Source organism: Ambystoma mexicanum, chromosome 13 (genome assembly GCF_040938575.1).
Source record: "Ambystoma mexicanum isolate Mex_15411 chromosome 13, UKY_AmexF1_1, whole genome shotgun sequence".
Lineage (NCBI taxonomy): Eukaryota > Metazoa > Chordata > Amphibia > Caudata > Ambystomatidae > Ambystoma > Ambystoma mexicanum.
The window spans coordinates 365,743,783-365,760,546 of record NC_090938.1 but is presented as its reverse complement, the minus strand read 5'-3'; positions in this window follow the sequence as shown (position 1 = coordinate 365,760,546).

Sequence of the window (16,764 nt, the reverse complement as noted above, 5' to 3'; positions counted from 1 at the left end):
GGGGCCATGCAAATACAATTTAGTCACACCCGGTACATGTGGGTGTACAAATACAATAGCCCCAGGGTTTCATTGCAAGGTTGGATCATTCTGATGTGGCTTCATATAATTTGCAATAAACAGAGAGACTGAAATAGTTGAGTTAGAGCACCGGTGTCCCGGCTGGAAGATTCTGTTAACTCCCGTTCCTCCCCACTCTCCTCGCCTGATTCAAAATCCTCTGGTTGCAGTTGCCTGTGTGAGCGATAGTCCTTCTCCTTTTTGTGTAGAACGTGTCTGTCTCGAGAGGAAGCCACAGTGAGCGCTAAAGTATAGCAAACCTGGGGCCCCCTTCCCGAGACCAGACCGTGCGAAGGGAAAAAGCCTGTTCAGGCAGAAAAAACCCTCCGAGGAGTGCAGCGGCTTGAGAGGATCCGGAGCAAGCAGTTGTAGTGGAGTTCTTGAGGCAGGTAGCTGATGGGAGCAGGCGAAGCCGGACATCCAAAGTAGAGAAGGACCCGGAGAGAAAGAGAGCCACCGGAAAGGGTACCAGCGGAGAAAACTACTCCGGAGCAACAGGAACCAGAGCGGCTGGATGACAGCGCAGCCAAAGGTAAGGAGAAAGCGGAAAGAAAAGGCAAGGCAGGGGAAGGGAGAGAGAGGGAAAGGTAGTCCGATGGAGGCGGACCAAAGGTACAGAGAGGTGACCGAGACGGTCGAGGCTGGATATAACTAGCGTGTAAACCCAAAGAAGCGAGCTAGCGCAGTAAAGGGGGTTGCAACGCGGCGATCGCTGGAAGCGGAGGAAAGAAATACTTTCCAGCGGCGCCATGTTGGAAAACCACTAGACCGTAGGGTGCGTAAAGGAGAAATCACGTAGCGGAACCTCCGCTTGCCCTTCCAGCGCGTAACCGCCAACGCGGATACATACGCCAAGCAGGACGGCGAATGACAGTATGCCCCATCCTAGAGCGTAGGACCCCTGGCTTAAAGGGGAAGCGGGCATGAAACTGAGCCAACAACCGAGGGGCATGAATGTTGGAAGCCGGTTCCCACGAGTCCTCCGACCTAGGGTAACCCTTCCAGGACACCAAATACTCCAACCTACCACGGTAGTGGCGGGAGTCACGTAAAGAGGAGACCTCGTACTCCATAGAGGAATCCACCTGAGGAAAAGGCTGGTCGGGAACAGCTCTCTGGTGGACGTCCGGAATGAAAGGTTTGAGAAGCGAGGCATGGAAGACAGGATGAATGCGGCTGAGGTAAGAAGGTAGTTTAAGTCGAAAGGTAACAGGATTTATCTTGAAAAGAATGGGAAAAGGACCCAAAAAGCGAGGAGAGAGTTTAGAAGGGTGAACCCATCGCGGCAAGAATCTGGTGGACAACCAGACCTTGTCCCCTTCTTTCCATTCAGGGCAAGGCCTACGATGTTTGTCCGCTTGGGTTTTGTTGTATTGACGGCTCTTCTCTAAGCACCTTCTGGCAGTGACGTGTGCATCAGAAACCGACTGCAGAACCTCTTCAGCCGTCGGGGAATTGGTGGGCGACGGAATGTAGGGAAGAAGAGATTTTGGGTGTACCCCATAGGTACCAAAGAAAGGAGAGAGTCCAATGGCTGTTTGAAATGAGTTATTATAAGTAAACTCCGCCGTAGGAAGCAAAGATACCCAATTGTCTTGAAGACGATTGCTGTAGCATCTAAGGTACTGTTCCAGTGTGGCGTTAAGGCGCTCAGTTTGACCGTTAGTCTGTGGGTGGAAACCAGACGACAGGGCACGTTCCATACCAAGGCGAGAACAAAGAGCCTTCCAAAACTTCGAAACGAATTGGCTGCCACGATCAGAGATGATCTTGTCAGGGAGACCATGAAGACGGAAAATATCCTGGGCGAAAACCTCAGCCATCTCAGTTGAGGTAGGAAGACCAGGTAATGGGGAAAAATGAGCCAGTTTAGTCATGGTGTCAACTGTAACCATAATACATGTGCAGGAGTTGGAAACAGGAAGTTCTACGATGAAATCTGTAGAAATCAGACCCCAAGGACGAGAGGGTACCTCAGGTTGGGTGTGAAGACCCAAAGGTTTGCCCGTTATGGACTTAGTCATGGCACAAACCGGGCAACTGAGTATGTATTCCTCTACATCCTTCTTGAATTCTGGCCAGAAAAAAGAACGAATAATAAATTCTGTGGTATTAAACTTCCCACGATGACCTGCAGTGAGTGAATCATGACACCAATGTATGATCTTGAGACGTAGTGTGCCGGGAGGTATATATAACCGATGGTTGAGGTATAGCAAACCCTCCTTCTTGGTGTAGGATGTCTCTCCTCTGGGTAGTGGAACAGTACCTTCTGAAGCAGCACCGGCTCGAACCTCTTCCAAAAAGGTTTTGGCAACCGTTAGGATCGCATTCCTGTGGAACATCGGCTCTGGTGTATGTCTTTTCTCCTCACATTTGGGACCCTTCCGAGAGAGTGCATCCACAAGCGTATTGTTAGTACCAGGCAGGTAGGTAATTTGCAGATCATATTGGGCAAAGAAATATGCCCAGCGAGCCTGCCTGGAGTTGACACACTCCATATTCTGAAGGACCTTGAGATTCTTATGGTCCGTTCTGATGATAACGGTCTGCCTTGCTCCCATCAGTAGATGTCGCCAAGTCTCACATGCTTGTTTAATAGCCAGCAATTCTTTTTCCAGTACGGAGTAGTTGAGTTGGCTGGGAGTCAACGTCTTAGAGAGGTAGCAAATGGGGTGCTCCCGTTCCTCGAACACTTGTAGCAGAACAGCTCCAATGGCCATGGCCGAGGCGTCGGTCTCGACGATGAACTGTCTGCTCTGGTCAGGATGGCGCAGAATCGGAGCAGTACAAAAGAGGTTCTTGAGATCGTGAAAACTCTGTTCTGCTTCGGAAGTTCAGCGAAAGGGATTGTTGACCTTCTTAAGTAAAGAAGTAATAGGAAGGACTGCTTCAGAGAAGTTTGGGATGAATGAGCGATAGAAATTAGAGAGACCAAGGAACCTTTGGACTTCTTTGATCGATGTCGGGGAAGGCCAGTCCAGAATAGCTGCTACCTTGCTGGAATCCATGGAGATACCTCTTTCAGAAAGGTGATACCCTAGATAGGGCACTGAAGTAGCAGCAAAAACACACTTCTCTGGTTTGACAAGAAGTTGGTTGTCTTTCAGCCTTTCCAGAACTTGTTGGACATGGGTTTTGTGATCCTCTAGATTGCCGGAATATATCAGGATGTCGTCCAGGTATATGATCATGGAGACAGACAATAAGTCCGAAAACATCCGATCCATAAACCGTTGAAAAACAGCAGGAGCATTCACCAAAACAAAGGGCATGACTTGGTACTCAAATAAGCCGAAAGGAGTGCGAAAAGCAATCTTCCATTCATCTCCTTTGGCGATGCGTAACAAATGATATGCATTTCTGAGGTCTAGTTTGGTGAACCATCGTGCACCTTGAACAGCTTCAATGATTTCATGTATTAATGGCATAGGATATCGATCCCGGATGGTAACCTTGTTGAGGCCTCGGTAATCGATACAAGGGCGCAAGTCAGTAGAGTCCCTCTTCTTGACAAAGAACAAAGAAGCTCCGGCAGGAGACTTGGAAGGTTGAATGAGCCCATTCTGAACATTGGCATCAAGATAATCTCTTAGCACCTTTCTTTCGGCTTGAGTTAAAGAGAACATCCTACAGAAGGGAACCAAAGCATTTGGTTCTAAGTCTATGGTACAATCTTCTGGCCTATGGGGAGGTAATGTCGCTGGCTTTCTCTCTACGAACACCTCCAAGTAAGGGGAACAGTACAGAGGCAATGCATGAACCCCAGCCAGCTGTTTGGTAGACCCCGTAACAATCTGAGGAATACCATCGTCAGAAAAACAGTTGAGCTTGCAGTAGGAGGAACAAAATTGTAATTGATTGTCCGCCCAATTGACATGAGGGTTATGCTTTCTGAGCCATGTGATGCCAAGAATAACCGGAAAATGGGCAGCTCGAATAATGTCAAACCGGATAGTCTCGGAATGTTGAAATATGGTAACCGATAGGTCCTCGGTGGTGTGAGTAATGGGTCCTGAAGAGAGAGGAGAACCGTCGACCCCTTCTACCTTTTGATCTTCTTTGCGAGGCAGGGTGCGGAGACCCATTTTTTTGGTCCAGATGATGTCGACAAAGTTCCCGGCGGCCCCGCAGTCCAGAAGTGCGAGACACTCAACTGCTCTGCCGTTGACCTTTATAATAACAGGTAGAACCATAAGCCTGGAATCCTCAGGGATGTAAGGAGCCGAAATAGAGAGAGAAACATAGGAACTGGTGGATAAATCTGAAGTCCCTCGGAACCAGGTCCCTACTGGCGCCGAGGGAAACCGTTTCCCTGACGTTTCTGAGGAAGTTCAGTACATTCCTTGAGGAGATGTTGATCCGACCCACAGCAGGCACATAGACCTTTCTCCTTCCTTCTTCTTCTTTCAGCCGCGGAAAGAGGTCCTCTAGTAGATCCAATCTGCATGGGTTCGTCTGAAGTATGTGAAGGAGAGGAGGATGAGGTGGAATCAGAAAAATGAACAGTTGTCCGTTGTTTTCGGCGTTCTGACCGTCGCTCCTGTAGTCTATATTCAATCTGTAAGGCTGCGGAAAGCAGATCCGGAAAAGAAGGCGGCCTGGATGCTCTGGCGAGTTCGTTCTTAATCTCCTCCTTGAGGCCTCGCCGGAATATGGCAAATTGTGCCTGTTCAGACCACCCAGCACCGGAAGCCATTTTCTTGAACTCTGAAATGTAGGATAGAACATCCGATGACCCTTGCCGGATATCCAACAGGTCCTCGCAGGCGGTGTATGTAAGTTCGGGCCTCTCAAATGTTTGCTTCAACAGGGTCTGAAAACCAGCAAAATCGTGTAAAATGGGATTAGCCCCGGTAACCAGCGGAGTAACCCATGCCAGGGCATTGCCGGTCATGTTCGATATCATGAACCCGATCTTTGTCTGGTCGGTGGCAAACAGCCGGGGCCTGAAAGTAAAATATATTAAGCAGGCCTCCAAAAACTCTTTGACTTTTTTAGGAGTTCCATCGAACTTTCCTGCCGAAAGAGCCATGACAGGAAGTTCTGGGGATTGTGGTTCGCGGGCAGTAATCATCTGTTTCAAGACCACATTCTCAGCCTTAACAGTTTGTAACTCTTGGGACATTCCCTGAATGGCCTTCCATAGTTCTTGTATCTGCTCTTCTGCCGACATTTCTTCTGAAGGGCGTTGCAATCTGTCCCGGCTGGAAGATTCTGTTAACTCCCGTTCCTCCCCGCTCTCCTCACCTGATTCAAAATCCTCTGGTTGCAGTTGCCTGTGTGAGCGATAGTCCTTCTCCTTTTTGTGTAGAACGTGTCTGTCTCGAGAGGAAGCCACAGTGAGCGCTAAAGTATAGCAAACCTGGGGCCCCCCTTCCCGAGACCAGACCGTGCGAAGGGAAAAAGCCTGTTCAGGCAGAAAAAACCCTCCGAGGAGTGCAGCGGCTTGAGAGGATCCGGAGCAAGCAGTTGTAGTGGAGTTCTTGAGGCAGGTAGCTGATGGGAGCAGGCGAAGCCAGACATCCAAAGTAGAGAAAGACCCGGAGAGAAAGCGAGCCACCGGAAAGGGTACCAGCGGAGAAAACTACTCCGGAGCAACAGGAACCAGAGCGGCTGGATGACAGCGCAGCCAAAGGTAAGGAGAAAGCAGAAAGAAAAGGCAAGGCGGGGGAAGGGAGAGAGAGGGAAAGGTAGTCCGATGGAGGCGGACCAAAGGTACAGAGAGGTGACCGAGACGGTCGAGGCTGGATATAACTAGCGTGTAAACCCAAAGAAGCGAGCTAGCGCAGTAAATGGGGTTGCAACGCGGCGATCGCTGGAAGCGGAGGAAAGAAATACTTCCCAGCGGCGCCATGTTGGAAAACCACTAGACCGTAGGGTGCGTAAAGGAGAAATCACGTAGCGGAACCTCCGCTCGCCCTTCCAGCGCGTAACCGCCAACGCGGATACATACGCCAAGCAGGACGGCGAATGACAACCGGGCCTTGTGTGTGTGTGTCGTCATCTGTGAATTCTCTGCTCCAGTGACTTACACAGGTTCATAAAAGCCAGGCTGCGGCTGTGTTGGTGGAACACTGCCTTCAGCACAACAGGGAGAATGGTAGAATCCAGTGCCCCAGCATGTTGCATGGGTTTGTCTGTGTTGCCTGGAACCCTGCAATTAAATCTTCACTTTTCATGTTTGTTAAATATTAATAAACTATATATTAACAAATTTCACAAGTTTAAAAAAAACATAGCACAGCTTTTGGCATAATATGTTCACAATGCTTGCATGTCAGGACATGCCTGGGCATGATATAATATGATATGATATTTTATTTGTATTGCGCTCGTACACAAGTGTTTCAGAGAGCGACTAGGCAAGGGAGGGGAACAGGGGAGAACACAGCACAACATAAAAACAATCTTACTGCATGGAAGGGAGAGAGTGGAACGTGTGAAGCAGAGGAGCACAGATAAATAATAAATAAAATAAATAGAAAATGGAGGTGATAAACAGCGGTAGTGCAGCCAGCAAGTGGCAAGTGCTGTGTTTAAGGCAGCAGACTGGGTAAGTCTGATAAGTGCAGAAAAAGAAGAAAAATGGTGGTGGCTGTATGGGTACAGATACAGTCCCCAGTGCAAGGGGTTGCCAGGGGGCAGTGCAGGAAGGTGGCAGGGTAGAGCAGGTACCTGGGCCCAGAGGACAGAGGGTGGCCAGGTGCACAGTGCCAAGAGAGAGCAGATCAGCAGGGGAGAAGGGGAGCGAAGGTAGAAGCAAAGAGGAAGGTCTTGAGGTGCTTCCGGAACCGGAGATGGTTCTCCTCAAGTTTTAGAGTGGCAGGGAGGCTGCTCCAAAGGGAGGCCCCAGCCGAAGATAGAGATCTACCCCCAGCTCGTTTCTTTGAAAAATGATTGACCCGGAGGGAGTTAGAGGTAGAGGAGCGAAGAGTGAGAGAGGCAAGGTATTTGCAGAGGGATAGCTGAAGGTATTTTGGACCCAGGCCGCCGAAAGCCTTGTGGACAACGCAGAGGGTTTTAAATTTAATCCTTGCATCCACTAGGAGCCAATGGAGAGATTTCGGAGCTGGAGAGATATGATCCCAGGGCTTGAGGCCAAGGACAACTCTTGCAGTCCTGTTCTGGATAAGTTGTAGAGGGCAGAGAGTAGAGGCAGGTAGATTTAGAAAGAGGTTGTTACAATAGTCCAACCGAGAGAGAACCAGAGTTTGGGAGACAGTGAGCTTCTGAGGGAAGGAGAGGAGAGGCAGAGTACCTCTGAGGAGGTGCAGTAGGAGGTTTGACTTTTTAGAGACCTCAGAGATATGGGCCGAGAAGGAAAGTGTGGAGTCAAAGATGACCCCAAGGTTCTTAGCCTCACAGGTAGGGGTAGTAGGAGGGCCAAGGGAGGCCGACCAGAGAGTGAGGCAAAAGGATGGAGATGGTGTGCCGATGAGGAGGATGTCCGCTTTGCTGGCATTCAGACAAAAATCATTGGCGGCAAACCAATCTTGAATGGCAGTTAGGCAGTCAGAGATGAGAGAGGGAGAGGAGGTGACCGACGGCAGCCAGAAAATGAGTTGAGTGTCATCAGCATTGCACTGGAAATTTGAGCAGAAAGTGGAAATGCAGTGAGCGAGAGTTGCCATGTATTGGTTGAAGAGCCAGGCTGAGAGGCTAGACACGTGGGGAACCCCACAGGTGGAGAGGAAGATAGATGATAGGAAGGACCCCAGTTGGACCTCGGAGGGTCGATCAGAAAGGAAAGAGGTCAGAGCAGCCAGAAGAGCCTGACCCAGGTTATCACGGAGACGGTTGAGCAGGATGATGTGGTTGACTGTGTCGAAGGCACAAGAAAGATCAAGAAGGATGAGGAGGGAGGGAATGTTAGAGTCCAGGTTGGAGAGCAGATCTTCACGGATATTGAGGAGAACAGTTTCCGTGCTTCTGGCTGCTCTGAAGCCAGACCGGTGGTCATGGAGACAACCAACAGAATCTGAATGAAGGTTAAGCTGAGAGATTGAGAGATGGCCAGCTTTTCCAGGAGTTTGCCCAGAAAGGGGGTAATGGAAATTGGGTGATAGTTAGCTGGACAGGAAGGATCAGCTGTGGGTTTCTTGAGAAGAGGATGCACAAGGGAGTGCTTCAGATGGGAGGGGAGGGATCCTGAGGCAAAGGAGTGGCTGCAAAAATCAGCAAGGGCCGGAGCCAGGGTGTGAATGTGGTCCTTGATGGTTTTGGAGGAACAGGGATGAACCTCCGATCTCATTTTTTATATCAAATGTTTTAATTTTGATATACAAAAATGTCATTTTGATATAAAAAAGTAAACATTTTTATATCCAAATGCTGAATTTTTTTATATCACATTTTTTAAAATTCTGATTTGAATATCGATATTATTTTGATATCAAAATGTATGTTCTCACATTTTTTTAAATTTTTATATAAACATTGTTTTTAATTTTGTTTTTAATTTTGATATAAAAAATGTGTTTGATATATAAAATATATTTTTGCTATCAAAACATTTTATGAAAAAAGATTTTTGATTAAAGAAGATATCAAAACAAATAATTACAATATTAAAAAAATGACCGATATAATTTTGATAGACATTTGATATTTTTGATATATAAAAATAATATAAAATGTATACACTTTGGGGGTAATTCATAGAATTCGGCGCACAAGTGGCGCATGCGGCTGGTGCACAGAGTGCACTTGCGGCAGTCTGCGCCAGCCGTGTGTGCCAAAACCCATTTCAGCGTACAGCGTATTCATGGATTTCAACATCCATAACCAGCCGTGGTGTAGAGCGGCGCAGCGACCCTGCAGCAGCGCCAGTAACGCCCCCAACATGTCCCAGAGGCAGGCCTCTTCCCGGCCACAAGGTCTCGCAGGGATGCAGTCATTGTCTGTTTTAACTCCCTGCGAATTGCCACGAGGCACTCAGCCCGCCTCAATGCCCTGCACATGGTGTTCTCCACCCTGACCATAGTGAGCCGTACCTCCTCCGCCCGCTGCCACTCCACATCTATCCGCTGGCCCAACTGCTGCCACACGGAAGACACTCCCAATCCAGGGTCCTCCTGCCCTCCGGCCAATGCCTGCCCCTGTGATGTTGAAGACCCCGATCCATCACGGCTCCCACCCTGAGCCTGCTGCTGATGTGCATGTGTCCTGCTGGTCGATGCCTGGATGTCCTCCTCTTGCTGGGATCCAGTTGTTGGGGTGGCCACCCCTGTTGGACCTCCGACTCCCGACTGTGGCAGGGATGTGTCTTCCACTAGCCTCGCTGCTGGTTCAGGGGCAACTCCACAGGTTGCCCAAGTGATACTTGGGCAGGAAGATGGCACGGAGGACGACTGGCGCATAGGGGGTTCAGTTGAGGAGGGGGTCGCTAGAAGATCCAGCACAAGGAGGAACCCAGCCTGGTTGACCCGTCGTAGTACGCCGATGTGGTCAATGAGGTATTCTAAATGACGTGCATTGTCCTCACGAGAACCCTACACGTCATCCTGAATACCACGTTGACACCACGCCACCCCAGCTAGGACAGGCTCAACCTGGTTCCGGATTGCCACATCCGCAGGGAGAGGAAGGCCAGTTATTGTTCACGCATCCCCTCCCTGAAGACGGGTCTGGACTAAGGAATCCCTGCTGGTGCAAGATGATGCAGTCACAGGATCGGGGACAGGATTACACACAGGCACCTCCGTGGCAGCCTGTGCTGCCTCCTGTCCCTGCACCTGGACTGCCCCACTAGCACCAGTGGAATGCCCCCCTCCAGGCCCCGTGCATGGGCCTTCCACAGCCTCCTCCTCAACCAAACTCCCCACCAAGCTGGATGACTCTGTGCCATCTTCCTCCATAGGCCCCTGTGGGAGCTCAGCTGCCCCTACTGCGGCCGAGGAGTTCACCTCCAACCACCGCCTCTTGAACCTTCCCTCAGCAGCTGCAGCCAGGGACGCGGCACCAGACTCCTCACTCCCGGAAGAGATGACAACGTGGGAGGAGAGCTGGGCCTTGCGTCTCCAGCTGGCGTTGGCATCCCTGCCTCTGTGCTCCACAGAACCGTCTCCGCCCTCTTCATCAGTCGACGCTGCAGACAGGGAGAGACAGAACACAGGCATCAGGGCACTGTACAATGGTCGGATACAAATGTCAAAGTTGCACATGAGTGCCAGTGTCAAACTTCACAGATGCCATCACGCTCCCCAACACTCATATCATTTGAACCCACACACATGCATAATTTGACAGGAATCGTGCAGAAGGCAGCAGCATCCATATGCACACAACAGCATGAAAATCCGAAGGTTGGCATGACGTCACAAGCAACATGGGGAGTGCCAAACACATGCACACGTGCCAACAGACAGACATACTGTCATGCCGCGCGGCACTTGGCACCTGTGGAACTGCTGGCGGCGCGGACATTATTCCGCCGCACACGCTGGTAGCCCGTCACGCCCACCTGCAGCACTGCCCGTGCGTATGCGCGCTGACGCGGCCCGGAGTTTAAATACAGCAGCTTCCGGGTTGCGTACGCGTTGCAACGCTTCCGGTTTCCTCCGTTAGTGCTGTCTGCCTTTTGCCTGCTCTTCCCTCTCTCGCCCTTGTTGCAGTTTTTTCCCGATCTCTATCGGGTCCGGGTCCTCTTACTCCTTGTTTGCCTTCTGCCCTCCTTCTTCTGCTATATTTCCTTCCTCCCCCTCGCCACCCTTCTTCTCCCGGCTCTTCTCTGTACCCGTTCTTTTACCTTAATTTCCCCTTCCTGTTTTTTCCTTCTGCCTGTCGCCTTGTGTACCAGACCTCGGCCTGTTTTCCTGGATTGCTGATTCTACTGTTCGGATACCTTCCTCTGTGATCTCCGGTGTACCGGATCCTGGCCTGTATTAGGACTGCCTATTCTCTTTGTGCTACACCTATGGACTTGGTTCCCCTTGTGGTATTCCTTACTACCTACTATCTACCTTCCTCCGGAGCATCTACCTATCTACCACGGAGTTCAGCCTCAGCCGACTGCATTTCTCCCAGCATACCAGCTCATTCATTAGGAGAGTCACGCAGGTCGCTCAGGGGTTTTTTGTGCCACTTGGCTTTTTCCCCTTCCCGGCGTTCCCGGGAGGAGGCACCGGGTACCCTCCTTGGGTGACACGGTGGCTTCCTTCCGTGGGCGCCCTTACCTACACAAAAAAAAGGAGCGACCAAGAAGTAAAGGAAAGAAGGGTACAGGAAGAAGAGATGAAGGTGAGGAGTTAGGGGAGGGTGGTGAATCGGATTCTACGTTCTCTGACGAGGATATCACTGATCCCGGTGACAGTTTGCAACGCCCAATTGAAGTTGAAATGGCTACGCCACAGCAAGTACAGGAACTTGTAGCAGCAGTCCAGAGCTTAAATGTGGAATTCAGAATCTCAAGGCTGCCAATGCCACCCTACAGCAACGGATGACGGAGAGAGAACGACCTTCCACCGATCTACGTCCGCTCCCCCTTGTGTTGGGCAAGTTTCATGGCACTCCAAAAAGGGTAAAAGAGTTTTTGGATGCATGCCATTTACACTTCTCATTCCGCCCTCAGACCTTTTCCTCGGACCATGCCAAGGTGGGGTTTATGATAACACACATGTCAGGTAATACCCTGGCATGGGCCACTCCGTTGGTGAACCTGCCGGATCCAGTCTTACAGGATTATGATGCTTTCAAGGTTTTGATGCAGCAAACCTTTCTATGTACCGAAAGCACCTACTTGGCTTCAGAAGATCTGCTTGACAACCGTCAAGGGAATTCGGATCTGCTAACCTACATTACAACATTCAAACAGGTGGCAGCTGAAGCTGGGTGGCAGGAGCAGGCTCAATATGCAATCTTTCGGCGGGGTCTGAGAGAAGACTTAAAGGATGAGCTAGCCAGGATAGAAAGACCCGTATCCTTTGCTGAATTCCTTACGGCTACTCTCAGGATAGATTTCCGCCTGACCGAACGACGCATGGAAAGAAGAATAACCAAGACAAATGCTCCCCCTCTCTTGGAAACACACCCGTCTCCTTCAGTACCCTTCTCACGCTCCTCCAAAGAGGAGCCCATGGAAATTGGGACAGCTCCTGCTCCGCTCACCCCTGAGGAACGCAAACGGCGCAGGGACGGCTGCCTGTGCATGTACTGCGGAGCTTCCACTCATATGTTACGAGACTTTCCGGAGGTATCACCCAGAAGGTCGGGAAACGCTCGCCCTCGGTAAGTGTTGGGACTCACTACCGGGGGGCTGGTCCAAGTCCTTACGCTCCTCTATCTGTGTCATCTCCCAAAATCCCTGAGGACTCTCGTCTTATGGTGCTCATAGTTACCCTCAAATTAGAGTCTATCGAGGTGACCACATTAGCTCTACTGGATTGTGGTGCTGCCGGCAATTTCATTGACACTAACTGGGCCAAACAAAAAGGTCTTAAAAGAATTGCCAAACAGGAAGACCAGAAGGTTGAAGGAGTGGATGGAGAGCCTTTGAGCTCAGGCATGATCACCCACACCACGAGGAACTCACCTTGTCGATACAACAGCACACAGAAAGGATTATGTTTGACATCAACAGAGCCGCGCACTTCCCCATCATTCTGGGAATCTGCTGGCTACGCAAGCACAACCCCAGCATTGACTGGTCTAAAAATCTATTAAATTTTCAGTCTTCATTCTGTAGATCTGAGTGTTTACCCGAGCCAAGATTCGAAACTGTCAAGACATCTAATAGTTGTGAGACCAAGTCTGTCCATTGCTTGCCCCATTACCTAAGGGAGTTCACAGAAGTTGTGACAGAAAAGATACCTATTGAACTATCTCCACACCGGCCCGAGGACTGTTGCATCGAACTAACTCCGGCAGCTCTGGTACCATTTGGCAGAATGTTTCCTCTGACACTGGAGGAAAAGCAATTTCTCAGAGGTTATCTGGACGGTAACATGGCTAATGGGCTGATCCGACCTTCAAAGTCTCCTGCTGGAGCTTCTTTGTTTTTCATTTCCAAAAAAGATTCGAAGGACTTAAGACCTTGCATTGATTATCGAGGCTTAAATAAAGTCACTGTTAAGGATCGTTATCCGAGGCCCTTGATAACTGAGATCTTACAAGCAGTCCACGGTGCAACAATTTTTACCAAGCTTGATTTAAGGAACGCCTACCACCTTCTCTGAGTACAGAAAGGAGATGAATGGAAGACTGCCTTCAGGACCCCGTTCGGGCTCTTTGAGTATCAGGTCATGCCATTTGGGTTGGTGAATGCCCCTTCTGTTTTTCAATGTTTTATGGACAGACTGTTCTCCGATTTGTTGTGCCAACCCACTCTAGTGTATCTTGACGATATACTAGTATTTTCCAACAATCCCAAAGAACACGAGGAACATGTCAAGGAAGCTTTCCTTAGGCTTAAGAACAACCACTTATCCGTCTAAATGTGTGTTCTCTGCTTCATCCATACCTTATCTGGGTTATATCTTGTCCAGTCAGGGTATCTCAATGGACCCCCACAAGGTGTCTTCTATCCTAGAATGGCCTTCACCCTCTTCAGTGAAAGAAATTCAAAGATTCCTGGGTCTGGCGAACTTTTATCGTAGGTTCATTCCCAATTTCTCCCAGAAGAACCTGACCATCACTTCTCTTCTCAAGAAATCTCCTGAGCCGTTCGGAAGGTCGGCTGAGGCTGAGGACAGCTTTGGGGATCTTAAGAACGCCTTTTGTGCTGCACCCATACTACAACAGCCTGACCAGGAGCTGCCCTTCATCCTGGAGACCGACGCCTCTGCTGCTGCCATAGGAGCTGTCCCTCTCCAAGAGGTTCGGGGAGTAGAGCATCCAGTCGCATACTTCTCGAAGACTCTTAACGCCAGTCAAAGAAACTACTCTGTCATTGAACGAGAATTACTAGCAATGAAATTGGCTTGTGTGGAATGGCAGCATCTCCTTCAGGGAGGCAGGTATCCATTCACTATCCGGCAGATCACAAGAACCTGCAAGTCCTGAGGCAATTCGAGTGATACAACACTCGGCAGGCCCGATGGGCTCATTTCTTCGCCCAATTCGATTTTCACATCACTTATATCCCAGGAAAGCTGAATGTGTTGGCTGATTCCCTTTCACGTCGTTGTGATTACTTACCCGATTCTGAGTCTCCTCCTGAACATATGTTCCCCCGACCCAGAAGTATCGGAATGGTTTCTACGTTCCTCAGTCAGGTAAAAGAAGAATCGGGAGGGCGCTTTGAAGTTGAGAGACATCCCAAAGACTTGGCGTACGAGATTAGAGATGGTCTATACCTGGTCAAGGGTAGACTCTACCTACCCACGCCTGCCTTTCGCAAGATGGCTTTGAACTGGTGTCACGACTCAAAACTTGCTGGCCATCGGGGCGGAACAGGTACTCTGGAATTCCTTAGTCGTCACTTCTACTGGCCTAGAATGAGGGAGGACGTGGATTGTTACGTTCAATCTTGTATCATCTGCCTCCGAAGTAAATCCCCTTGTCAACGACCGATTGGATTACTCGAACCATGTGCTGTGCCTGACGGCCCCTGGAGCACAATCTGTACTGATTTCATTGTGGATCTACCCATCTCACAGGGGTGCACATGTATAATGGTGGTGGTTGATTTTTTTACTAAGATGGCTCACTTTTCCCCTTTGCCCGGAGTTCCCACTGCAGCTAACATGGCAGAAGTATTTCTCAATGACATCTTTAGATTGCACGGTATGCCCTCTAAGATCATCTCTGACAGGGGAAGTCAGTACACCTCTCATTTTTGGAAGGCTCTCTGTGAGCGGCTGGGGATTGAAAGAGCTCTCACATTGGGTTTTCACCCCCAGTCCAATGGACAAACTGAATGGCTAAATGGAACTCTTGAACAATACTTAAGGTGTTTTACTAACTCCCAACAAGACAACTGGCACTCGTTATTGGCTCTGGCCGAATTCTCCTACAACAATTCTGTGCACTCAGCTCTAGGGGTCAGTCCATTTTTCTGTAATTATGGCTACCATACTCGGTCTATTCTTCCTGTCTCCTGTCTTTCTACCGATTTACCATCTGTAGATTCCTCACTCACCCTCCTTAGAGAGATACACAAGAAGGCTAGGGAAAGCCTTCAGTCAGCGTAGGAACGCTGTAGGTCCCAAGCAAACAAACATCGTCAACCGGTACCAGGTTGGGAGGTTGGTTCTAGAGTAATGCTTTCTACGAGATACTTACCTCGTTGGGCCCATCCATCCAAGCTATCCCCAAAGTTTTTAGGGCCTTATATGATTGTACAAAGGATCAACCCTGTGGCCTTCCGCCTTAAACTCCCTGCCAGCCTTAACAGAGTTCATCCTGTCTTCCATGCTTCTCAGCTTAAGCCCTTTCATGTTGATACCTGGAGGCGTCAAGCAGAGAGAGTCACTGTTCCTCAGAATTCCACTCCGGAAGAATATGAGGTAGCTCAAATATGCGACTCCAGGTATCCTAGAGGCAAACTAGAATATCTTGTACAATGGAAAGGCTTCCCCTCCTCTGAGAATTCCTGGGAACCCATCTCCCATATTTCTGCCCCTACCCTGTTGCGCAAGTTTCACTTTTACCATTCAGGCAAACCAGGGGGAGGGTCCCTTGGGAGGGGGCATACTGTCATGCCGCGCGGCACTAGGTGCCTGTGGAACCGCTGGCAGAGCGGACATTATTCCGCCGCACACGCTGGTAGCCCGTCACGCCCACCTGCAGCACTGCCCGTGCGTATGCGCGCTGACGCGGCCCGGAGTTTAAATACAGCAGCTTCCGGGTTGCGTACGCGTTGCAACGCTTCCGGTTTCCTCCGTTAGTGCTGTCTGCTTTTTGCCTGCTCTTCCCTCTCTCGCCCTTGTTGCAGTTTTTTCCCGATCTCTATCGGGTCCTGGTCCTCTTACTCCTTGTTTGCCTTCTGCCTTCCTTCTTCTGCTATATTTCCTTCCTCCCCCCTCGCCACCCTTCTTCTCCCGGCTCTTCTCTGTACCCGTTCTTTTACCTTAATTTCCCCTTCCTGTTTTTTCCTTCTGCCTGCCTCCTTGTGTACCAGACCACGGCCTGTTTTCTTGGATTGCTGATTCTACTGTTCGGATACCTTCCTCTGTGATCTCCCGTTTACTGGATCCTGGCCTGTATTAGGACTGCCTATTCTCTTTGTGCTACACCTATGGACTTGGTTCCCCTTGTGGTATTCCTTACTACGTACTGACTACCTTCCTCCGGAGCATCTACCTATCTACCATGGAGTTCAGCTTCAGCCGACTGCATTTCTCCCAGCATACCAGCTCATTCGTTAGGAGAGTCACACAGGTCGCTCAGGGGTTTTTGTGCCACTTGGCTTTTTCCCCTTCCCGGCGTTCCCGGGAGGAGGCACCGGGTACCCTCCTTGGGTGACACGGTGGCTTCCTTCCGTGGGCGCCCTTACCTACACAAAAAAAAAGGAGCGACCAAGAAGTAAAGGAAAGAAGGGTACAGGAAGAAGAGATAAAGGTGAGGAGTTAGGGGAGGGTGGTGAATCGGATTCTATGTTCTCTGACGAGGATATCACCGATCCCGGTGACACATGCATCTGTACATATACACCATCTGTCACAGTGCAATCATCGGCAACTATGTCAGATCTGCCAATTGTGTTCCTACATGTCTGTGTCACATGCATCCATGGTGTTTCATAGACACACATGTCAAACACAC